This window comes from Poromitra crassiceps (genome assembly GCF_964638095.1).
Source record: "Poromitra crassiceps genome assembly, chromosome: 17".
In the NCBI taxonomy this organism is placed as follows: domain Eukaryota; kingdom Metazoa; phylum Chordata; class Actinopteri; order Beryciformes; family Melamphaidae; genus Poromitra; species Poromitra crassiceps.
The window spans coordinates 35,129,816-35,139,394 of record NC_139635.1 but is presented as its reverse complement, the minus strand read 5'-3'; positions in this window follow the sequence as shown (position 1 = coordinate 35,139,394).

Here is a 9,579-nt window from a genome sequence, read left to right as displayed (position 1 = left end):
GGGAATCTCACTCACACAAAACTGTTTGTGTGTTTTAACAAATTGAAACTACCGGTATGAAATTTAGACTTTGTGCTATAGAATAGCCTGGAAATAAGACGTTTTGTGAATGCTGAGGACAGCATTTCTGTAAATAAGAAGTTGCGATCGAAGGCCAAGAAGGCGCTATAAAATAGCGTGTAAATAAGACGTTCCGATCGAAGGCCAAGAATGCATTTGTCTTCCAGCCCTGGAGATAGGTAAAAGGCAAAGGATAAGCCTGACTGCAATAATTGAGTCATTTAGATATTATGCCATTAACTTTTGGTTACCACTTCAAGAGCTCAGAAGGTCTGGACCAGTGAGGTTAGGGTATAACTAGGAAAAAACTTGTGGAAAAGTTGCCACGACTATAAGAAAAGATAAACAGACCAGATTGCATTCTGTGCGAAAAATGGGTTTGGGAGTTGTTTCCATGATGCAGCCTAACTGGTTTTAGGAAGTTTGGATAGCTTGCAGATGAAGATCCTCCTGATGTTCTTGTCATCCCAGGTGAACTCCGTGAGCATCTCAGCATCACTGTAGCGGGGGTGCTGCTGCCTATAGAAAACATTCATATCATAACACTTTTTGGTGGTTATGATTTGTCACTTTTTCATCCAGCCAACATAAGTAATCCCACATTTATATTAAGTGGCTTTATCAAGGCCTTCAGAGTTGGAGGTGCTGACCCAAAGGTAAAATCAGTTCTAGATCAGCAGTAGGCGACCACACCACCCTCAAAAATGTTGAGTCTATTCTTAGAGATAATGAGCTGCTAACATGATGATAAAATACATGTGGAGAAGGTATAGTCATACCGGCAGTGGCTTCCTCATAGCTGGGAGGCGGGTGAGGAAACACCGTGGTCTGTTTGCTTGGGTGTCTGACATCGGTGTCTTGTTTGCAAGTGAAAGCTGATAGCACAAAATAGGAGTTTTCCTTCCTACGCATAATTCCTTGGTGAGAATCAATTGGTAATCATCAAAGACAGAAGATCCCTGGCCTGTACCCCAAGTTAAAATCTCTGGTCCTATGTCAAATGTTTCTAGTCCTGAGGTTACATCTCACATGCCATTCATAACCTAATTTATGTTTCCGGATTACATTTCGGTAAAACTTAATTTGTATAGTCCAATGTTGATACTGGACTATCAGGGGGGAAAAGTAGATTTTGCAGCACACACATTGTCTTTTATTTGAACTGCTGTGCTCTTACATTTATTTTAAAGTTTGTTTAAATCCGACCAAACTCAAAATAAAAGCATTTAATGTGTCTCAGCAGATTGAACACAACCCAGGTCAGAGCAAGGCCGGAAGTTGGTTACATTCAAAATAAGAACGTGAAATCAAGTATTTTGGTGTACAGAACGAAGTAAAAATGAAGGGCATTGCATTTTTATTTAGTTCAGAATCCAACTGCTCCCAAGTAACGCTCCAACTCAGTTCTGGTTTTATTTTGAAAGTGCCTAAGGGATGTAGTCTTGTTAATTCCGTCTGTCTTGACACCGTCCGGTTACTTGTCCTTGTGTTTGATCTGTCTTGTGGCGTCGTTGACTCCGTCTTTAACGTCCTTCAGCAGGCTATCCCGGACCCTCCCGGCCTTGCGGCTGAGCTCGCCCAGTCCCCCCGGCAGCTCGGAGGCCTCCTGTCGGATCTGTTGTGCGGTGCGGCTCCGCAGCGCCCGGCCCGCCGCGGCTTTGCCGGCCTGCTGCGCCCTCAGCACGGCCTGGGCGGTGAGCCGAGCCGCGCTGCGTAGCGGGCGGGACTCCGCCAGCTTCTCCACAAGCCGAGCTTTGTTTACCAAAGCTGACAGCAGAAACCTCACCACCATGTCTGCTGTGAGGGAGCAGGACCACACCGTCAGTGGAGGAGTGAAAGAGCTAAAAACAAACAGGGAAAACAAGTCGACGATCTGTCTGACTGACAAACTTACCATTAGGTTTTAGTCAATTGCCTTGAACACGTAGACTAATAGGACTTCCGCTCGGTTTCCAAAATAAAAGACGGAATATATGGAGTCACAATACTGTAGGCTGAATGTGGCTTTTGCAAGCTGAGGCAAAATGAAATCAACTGCCTGCTGAAAGAGAAGATGGAACTCTGTGATGTCCATATCAAATAAACTTAACCTTAACATGTGGTGCTTAAGTCAGAGCTAAGAAAGCTTGGTTGCTGCGTGGCCTCGCCTGCCCTATTGGTGCACGTGCACCGTTTCCCTCTGTCCCTGTCTCTCTCTCCCTCAGTCTCTCTCTACCTCAGTTTCTCTCTCTTCCTCAGTCTCTCTCGTGTGTGTGTGTGTGTGTGTGTGTCACAATGATGTCACAATGCCTATGTATGACATCACTGATATCATCAGTGACATGACATCATCACTGAACTATTACCTTGTATGTGTGTGAATTTATGACATCACTGATGATGTCATCAGTGGGACAGACAGACAGAGAAACAGACAGAGCCCTAACTCCCTTTCATACAAAAGTATATAGATAGATATTGTGCCTTTGCCTCTGTCGAGAGCTTGTCCCTATATGGACATTTGTCCATGTCGTATTTTCTGCATTTCTAATGAAGATGACAGACAACCGATGCCAAAATGAGTGAGTGAATTTCGACAGCTATGGGACGTGCTGAGACTATCCACATGAGCTGTCCATCTAAGATGGCGGCGGCACATCCAGAATGCTTTGCGGCTCCCATCCCCTATTGGTGGCAGGGTGGGATTGCCCGCGCCAGTCTCTTCGGGGGCATGGGTTCGGATCCCACCGCTGCCACCAATGTAGCGTTTGAGTGGGAATCGATCAGTGACCTCTCGCACTCCAGTCGGCTAAAGGGGGCCGACTGGATATGGCGGATGCCTGGAGTGCGAGAGATCGCCGGATCGAATCCCACTTGAGCGCTACAATACTTTGGTTGAGACTTGACTCGACTTAGGTTCTGGTGATCTCAGTTATTAGTGGTGTCTCTGGTGGTGGGCTCGGTGTCAGTCACAATTTGTGACGGAAGTGATGTCACGGGACACTCTCTCTCGACCATGTTAATAGATGGGCAAGTATGCTTCTGGAAAAATTATGCACCTGTTCTATTTTTTCTGGATTATAGTGCATATTTAAAAAAAAAAAAGCCACGATTATGGCCAAAAACTGCATGGGATTAGCATAAAGGAGGCATGTCTGTAAAGGGGAGACTTGTGGGTACCCATAGTAACCACACTTCTCATTCAGATATCTTGAGGTGAGAGGTCAAGGGACCCCTTTGAAAATGTCCATGCCAGTTTTTCCCTTGTCAAAATCTAGCCTAAATTTAGGGTGTTATTTTGCCCCCTTCCTGACAAGCTAGCATGACATGATTGGTACCGTGGGCCTTCTAGTGAGCCCGTTACAGCCACTGAACGACAATCATTGGCTGGGTTTCCCAAAAGCTTCTTAGCGCTAAGAAGCTTCTTTAACCCTTCTTAAGGCCCCCTTAAGAAGCAAACGCGTTTTTTGTTTTGTTTTTTGTTTTGTTTTATTATACATTTTTCATTTTCAAACAACATATGAACAAAACAAACAGCTCAGACACATGAAAGGGAAAAAGACAAAAACATACATACATACCAAGAAAATAGTTACTGCTTATACAGCAGAAAAGGATACATTAAAGTAAACAAAAATTTAAATCCAAAAACAAAAACAAAAACAAAAAACAAAACAAAATAAAAACAAAAACATTTCCTCAGCCTATGTCCATTTAGCTCCAACCCTCACCCCGACTCAAAGTTTCCCACCCACGTTCATAAATTAAATTCTGTTTTTTCTTTCTATTAATATCCCTTTCAAGAATCCACTGAAATTTTAGAAATGTTTTAAAACGTTCAATATCTAATTGGTATCTTTTCGTAGCTTTAAATATATATGTTTTCCCCATCATAATTACAATATTATTCAGGTCTTTTCCTTCTTCATCATCCCTTAAATCCCCAAACATTATAGTTAGAGGACAGCTATAGAAATGTGTGCTGTAAACAGAAATCCATTCTTCAATTTTAATCCAAAATAATGCAACTTCCGGACAATACCAAAATAAATGCACATCACTCTCCTCTTCCTCCTCACAAAACCCTTAAGAAGCAAACGCATTTCCCAATTGCTTCTTAGCCTAAGATGATCTTTCGTTGCGAAGGCATGCGTTTCCCAAAAGCTTCTTAGCGCTAAGAAGCTTCTTTGACCCTTCTTAAGGCTCCCGTAAGAAGCCAACGCATTTGCCGATTGCTTCTTAGCCTAAAATGATCTTTCGTTAAGAAGGCTGCGTTTCCCAAAAGCGTCTTAGCGCTAAGATGATCTTTCGTTAATGGTCACGCATGTAGACATACAAGGAATTTAACTTTGGTATACGTTGCTCTCAAAATAATGCATACAAGCTAAAACAAACAAGGACAGCGATCAAACGTACATAAAGCAAGTTAACTGCTATTTACATTACATGTATATACAATAAGTGAGATGTAGAGCAACCGTTATAAATATGTATATAAGGGGGGGGGGGGGATTGTCTACCTAGACTAAGTAAATGTAAAGCACACTGGATTGTAAACAAGCCTGGACACAATAATATCAATTTACACATGAACAATCAATACAGGCTTATAAGGTGTAACAATGTTTTATTTAAGAAGGTTTTGTAAGAAGGGTCTGGGGCATTCTTAACACCTTCTTAATGATGAAACACTGGCAGATCCAGCCGCATCAGGCAAAAGGAGATACTTGTGTCCACTGTTCCTCTTGTGTTTTTCCCTTTTTCCTTTCTTTCATGCACCCTTTAGTGTTTAAAATTGGGGAACACTTGAAAATCTCCCCTCTATGTATGGTTACTTGTGTTTTAAATGTTTTACCGTAGGCTATATTCCTCTAATCAGAATGGATTCCTTTTATAATAAGAATGTTGTGGATTTATATAGCACCTTTCACAGAACCCAAGGTCGCTTAAATTCTGTAGTGTTTCTCGCAATTTTGTTGTATGCTGTGTATATAAAGCAATTTGAACTGCAGTCCATGTCTGAAATAAATAATGTTTAATAGAAGAAGTTCTTGTTTAACATGACCACGATTAGGTTATTCTACAACATTCTCAACCACTGGGTCGTGGCCCACTGGTGGGCTCAGAGTGCCATCTAGTGGGCCGCAGAGGACCTCTCACATCGAGATGGTGGACAGCTCCAGTTAAGATGCTTCTTAAGAGCCTTCTTTAGCAATGTGTTAAGAAGGCGGTTAAGAAGGCTGTTAAGAAGGCGTTTGGGAAACACTTCTTTGGAGCCTTCTTAACTCCTTAAGAAGCTTCTTAACTCCTTAAGAAGCTTCTTTGTTGGGAAACTCAGCCAATAATGGCTGGGTTTCCCAAAAGCTTCTTAGCACTAAGAAGCTTCTTTAACCCTTCTTAAGGCCCCCTTAAGAAGCAAACGCGTTTCCCAATTGCTTCTTAGCCTAAGATGATCTTTCGTTACGAAGGCATGCATTTCCCAAAAGCTTCTTAGTGCCAAGAAGCTTATTTGACCCTTCTTAAGGCTGGGTTCACACCGACGACCCAAGCCTTGCCTATGCCTTGCCTTTACCCACGCTTTTTAATAGGCGTCCGTTTTAGTCAACGAGGCTGTGTACACCGGCCGCCTGAGCGTGAACCCTGCGTGTACCCACGCCTTGCCTGTGCCTTGCCGATTTTATCGAATAGGCGTGAGTTCTATTTTGAAGCCGACAAGGCGCGCGCAGGCAGACTTCTTCTGTCAAGCCATGAAAGAAAAACGCACAATATCCGTCGGAAATAGCAAAGTCAACTGAATTTCAAAATAAAATGGAGTTACTACAACATGTTGAGCAGAGAGACAGAGAGATTGACGGGTAGCTATCACGTGGGGCTTTCTCCCCATCGGCAAACAAATCTTCATGAGAGAGAATAGCGACCGAAGAAGCAAGATGGACAATGTTGTTGTGCCAGCACATATTCTTGCAAGATCACCTCTCTAAAATGTCCGACTATAGTCAGACCTGGTTATACATATCCAGCATCAATAGAACATTAAATATATCCGATTTATTTTACCTAGAGTAGAGGCTACCCATGACAATTCTGGACAACACGTTAAAAAATACAGTCGGGAGAGAGGAGAGGCGCTTGTGACTCGGCTCCAGGTTCGGCGTGCAAAAGGCGTGCGGTGTGATCGCAAAAGCGTGTAACAGGTTCACGCCCAGCTCGGCGTAGGCGTGGGTTGAGGCAAGGCAAGGCGTAGGTTGTCTGTGTGAACGAAGCGTAAGGCTCCCATAAGAAGCCAACGCGTTTCCCGATTGCTTCTTAGCCTAAAATGATCTTCCGTTAAGAAGGCTGCGTTTCCCAAAAGCTTCTTAGCGCTAAGATGATCTTTCGTTAAGAAGGTTTTGTAAGAAGGGTCTGGAGCCTTCTTAACACCTTCTTAATGATGAAACACTGGCAGATCCAGCCGCGTCAGGCAAAAGGAGATACTTGTGTCCACTGTTCCTCTTGTCTTTTTCCCTTTTTCCTTTCTTTCATGCACCCTTTAGTGTTTAAAATTGGGGAACACTTGAAAATCTCCCCTGTATGTATGGTTACTTGTGTTTTAAATGTTTTACCGTAGGCTATATTCCTCTAATCAGAATGGATTCCTTTTATAATAAGAATGTTGTGGATTTATATAGCACCTTTCACAGAACCCAAGGTCGCTTAAATTCTGTAGTGTTTCACGCAATTTTGTTGTATGCTGTGTATATAAAGCAATTTGAACTGCAGTCCATGTCTGAAATAAATAATGTTTAATAGAAGAAGTTCTTGTTTAACATGACCACGATTAGGTTATTCTACAACAGTGTTTCTCAACCACTGGGTCGTGGCCCACTGGTGGGCTCAGAGTGCCATGTAGTGGGCCGCAGAGGACCTCTCACATCGAGATGGTGGACAGCTCCAGACAGTTAAGATGCTTCTTAAGAGCCTTCTTTAGCGATGTTAAGAAGGCGTTTGGGAAACACTTCTTTGGAGCCTTCTTAACTCCTTAAGATGCTTCTTAACTCTTAAGAAGCTTCTTTGTTGGCAAACTCAGCCAATGTCGGCTGCTGATGCAAGGAGCAGAATAGAATATGGGGGGGGGGGGGGGGGCCCAAGAGGGGGGGGGACCCCAACAATGCGTGGTTACGCCCATGTAGCCAACAAAACACCACACAGAGGATAAAAACAAAAGCATGCTTGATGTAAAAGCAAAGCAAAACTTGAATTGTTATGAATATTATATTATGTAGTTTGGGTGCTCAGCCACTTAGGCTAAATTAACAATTTGGTGATAGGCAATCAGAAGATGCATGATAGACGCATGATCAAGGCATGATACAGGCTGCCATTTTGTCTTCAGTCGCTGTTTCATTTTCACAGTTGATGCAGTTTGCAGTCCAGTGTGTGCGTCCAGAGAAATGTAAGTTGTATTCTACACTTTATTGCTTTATTCTCCGTTTTTTATGTTCTATCTACTGCTACAATGTGTATGAGGACTCGGAGTAGTGAAATGTGTAATTTATCGCCATGAGCGGCACCTGACAATGATTTTATGTAGGCTAGGCTATATGCTTCAAACATTTTTTTTACTGTTATTCATGTAGGCTATACAATTTTGCTAAGATGCATACAGTTTTTCTGAATGGTTATTTATGTTCTTATCGAACTCCTATGTTACTAACCCACTGAAAGAGTAGCAGTCTAATGTCAACTATTAGTTCATTTAGCTGTGTGTTGCCTATAGCTACCTGTAGGTATTGAATGCTATTATTTGAACGAGCTGTCAACTGCCTGAAGTAGCCTATTATTATTCATTCTAACTTCCATCGTGTCTTGGGGGGACTTTGGTGGATTCTGACAGATGCACACTTTTTGCGATTATAAGAGAAGCCCGCCTCCACAACATCAATAAAAGGCCATTACATCTTCTATTTTCTTTCCACCAAGCTTGCAAAATGCTTTCACCAGGCTGTAGAAGGTTAGAAAACCTGCAAGTTTTCATTATCATTTATGCATAAACGAAATATTTGTAAAGAAAAGTTTGCTATTCTTCACTATGCCTACTAGCGAGTTGCGAGCCCTTCTTCACCACACTCACTCAGCTGTGCACTCATGTGTACAGCAGCCTCAGTGCAACGGTGCAGTAGCGGCGGCCACCGCCAGTAGCCGCTGTTTCTCAACACAAGTAAAACGATTAAAAATAATTATTTTTCTATGAAAAATTGGAAAATTGGGAACGCTTCACGATTTTGCGTGTCATACCTGCGCGGTGGCCATGCTAATCTTCTCTGTATCGTTCCAATTTTAGTATATGTGCAACCGGAGTTACACAATATCAACATGAAAGCCACGTCATATATATAGCCTCACATGGGAATGCTGAAACACTCATGGTGCGAGGTCAGTGGAAGGTAGTGAAGGGCTGTGGAGGACCACAGAAGATGTATGAAGGCTGACTCTGGCGAAGAGGACTGACCCGGTTTGACTTTGTCTGAACCGGGTCAGGTTCGGTGCGTTACGGAGGTGCCGAAAGGAATCCTGGGACTTGTATGCAAAAGTGACTATGCCGTCGGGCGGCAACGATTGGCTGCCGGCGGACGTGCACACATGGGCCAATCAAATCGCAGGGGAAGAGGAATTCATTTCGTTCTATTTCTGAATCTTCACGTTCTAAGGACTAATCAAATTGGGGCCCGGGTTTCACTTGACTGAGCTCTGTTGTTCAGTTTCCAAGTAAAAGCAGCCGCACCGCGCTGAGTTTGCTGTAAGTAACGTTGATTTATCAACGTCCTATTGACTGTCTCGGTGTGTCGGGGTATCTGCTCATATAGCATAACGTTACTGTAGGCTATGTAACCAGGATTAGAGCGCAAGCATAGCTGTCTGACTGTATGTATTTGTTTCACAATACTGCAGCCTTCCATCGGCATGCATGTCTTTTAGCTTGCTTCTTTTTGTCTCGCTGGCTAGCCAAGGGTTCATCTGAAATCGCTGTTTTTGTGTGAGGGTGACTTGCTAATGCTATGAGTCCGTCCATCTGTAATCACGAAATCACTGTCTCATAGCATGCTGACTGCTCATGGCATTGTTTACATGTGTCTGTGTACTTTGATTTCGTAATCCAGATGGTTTTGTGATGCATGTAAACTGTGTGTGTGTGTGTGTGTGTGTGTGTGTGTGTGTGTGTGTGTGTGTGTGTGTGTGTGTGTGTGTGTGTGTGATTTGCTTGTCCTCTACTTTCTCTAAAGCTTGATTCAGTGGAGGTTGGCTCTCATCTGGGCCATGAATACATCATTTTCTCTGAGCCTCAGTAGCTGCTGTTTTTGTCACTTGCTGTGAATGCTAGTTTTATCCAGTGGTCTACAAATTGATCTGAGTAAAAAGAGACCGCTAATGCTTTGGCATCATCTTTGTAAGAAAGAAAATGCTGCTCATTTTTGCACTTGTGTGCACTTTGGAAACGGCAAGATTGCATTAGGGACCTGTGCGACTCAGAGGACAGAGACAAAATCAGGTATGAATGAATTC